The following is a 2,448-nucleotide window of genomic DNA, read 5'->3' as shown; positions in this document are numbered from 1 at the left end:
GCGTGAACGATACCTGGGTGAATGCGAGGCTTCGATGTAATTGGGTAAGAGTGGCGCTCGACCGCTCGGGCCGTTAAAATCCGTCAATTATCCTTACAAGGAACTCGTAGCGTAGGAAATTAGAAATACTGCTACGAATGTTGAAGAGAATCGTTTTGGCTATTGGAGTACCCTTCTAAAATAGCGCCTTGACTGCGAAAGCGAGCAACAACGAGCTACAACGAGACAAAAGCTACATACTATCCAAAATAAACAATCTAAAGTACAACAAAATTCTTACGACAAAAAGAGAAGGTAAATAAAATAAAAAAAATATGTCTAAAAAGACTCAGCTAGCATGTTCCCACAGACAAATCAAATTTTTAGGTAAAAAGAATCTAACTCTATCCCTTCTTTCAAACTACCTCCAGAGAAAGCTCCCCTCCTCCAAGATGCAGGTATAGCGATACAGAACATCAATAAAAACATGGAGTCTAGTTATTTCACAACATGTAAAACAACGGAAAAACTATACGTTATCGGCACTCACTTTTCCAAAACAGACACACACAACGATCACCTGGGCCGAGAATTATTATCTCCGAAACAAATAAACTGAAAAATAAAATAGAGCGAGACATATCGCTAAATAAGGCAGTCTTCATATTCTCTAATGAAAACACCTCGGACAACCCCAAACAACCAGACACAGAAATAAACTACTTTACAAATTATAATCAAACTAAAAATCATTTCCTCTAAATTAAACAATAAAAAATCATCCGCTTTCGACGACGTCCCGAACATTTTGCTCAAACGGTTAACCAACAAAATAAAATGATATTAAACAGTGCTCTTTAATAATATTAGCAGCCATCACAAAAGAAAAGAAAATAAAGACCGCTTCTCACCCTCAAACCTGCGATATATAAGTCTCCTAACCAACATAACCAAAATATTCGAAATAATCATAAATAACCGCCTAGTCTCCTTTTGAACAAAAAAAAATAGCGTAATCCTAAAAAAAAAATCAATTCGGCTTCCTTAACAAACAATGTTTAACAATCTATAATCGAATAATCGAGAAAATGAAATGTTTTAGTATTACGCGATCATTATCATGCACATTGTATCATTCTCATTTTGGCACACACCTATGTTTCTTTAAATATTCTATTTTTTGACCCTGGAAAACAAATAAGAAAACTATTAATTTCAGCCAACGCTCATACCGCGCTGAGTGCACTCGTTCTCGTCAGTCGACTGTTGACCACCGAGCGGGACGGACCCCTCGGAGCGCGCGTCGGAGTAGACTAACATCCACTAAAGTAGAAGGATCAAGTGACAAAATAGTGACAAAATAGTGAAAAATACTGCATCCTCATCATCTCCATAAATACAAATAAGAACAAAAAGAAAATAAAATAAGATAAGACAAAATAAAATTGTACAAAAAAATCAAAACCACCGATAATGAAGCCAAGAGCAACGAAACGGAACCCACCGCAGATCCAATGAAAAAAGCAATCAAGAGAAAAATAATTATACATAAAACAGCCAGGGAATTCAACAGTATCTTAAGACTCCCCGCTCAAAAGACGCGGAAACTCAACCCACATCCTAACCTGGTCGCCAGGGCAAAAAGTCTAGCAAACATCCTAGGAAACACAGTTGTAGATTATCACCCCAGCCAAGAAGAAAAGGCTAACGAAATCAAAAACATGAAGCCCACAAGAGCTACTTCGCCTCCAGCGATAGTAACAAAAAATAGGTTCAGTATATTACAATCTGAACCAGAGCCTCATCCACAACCGGGACCATCAAACTCCACGTGGAAATCAACGCTAGAGCAAATAAAAAAGAAAAACGAAACATTACGAGGCAAAACGGGAAGACACGGTCCCACCACGTCACCGGAACAATCGGCGCAGCAAGGGCATCGCACCCCACCGTACAACCCAGGAGGCCCGGCGCCTCCAACACCGCCAAGGGGGGACCGAGCACCGGACGGACGCCCCACCGGATGCTCCGCGGAGGAGCGCACGAGCACCCCACCCACCATAAAAGACAACAGGCCACCACCCATAAACATACTCCTACAAGACCCCAAGGACACGGTAACGCTCATAGAGAAAGTAGCGGGCATCAATCAGTTCCATATTAAAAGAATACACTCAGGTAAACATGCACTCTACCTCCGAAACCTACCCGATTTCCACAAAGCAAAACAAATACTCCTCTCAGCTAACACAACCTTTTACACGTACACACCCAAAACAGAGAAACACCATACATACTTGTTAAAAGGTCTAGACAATAGCTACACTGAAACAGAAATACTCACAGACCTACAAGCCCTACAAATAGACGACGTCCAATTTAGAAAAGTCTCACGATTTACGACAAAAAAATCAAGGGAGAACAATATATTGCTCCCAATCTACATAATACAGCTATCCCCCAACAGCA

This window comes from Bombus vancouverensis, chromosome 17, assembly GCF_051014615.1.
Source record: "Bombus vancouverensis nearcticus chromosome 17, iyBomVanc1_principal, whole genome shotgun sequence".
Classification (NCBI taxonomy): domain Eukaryota; kingdom Metazoa; phylum Arthropoda; class Insecta; order Hymenoptera; family Apidae; genus Bombus; species Bombus vancouverensis.
This window is presented reverse-complemented; position numbering follows the sequence as displayed.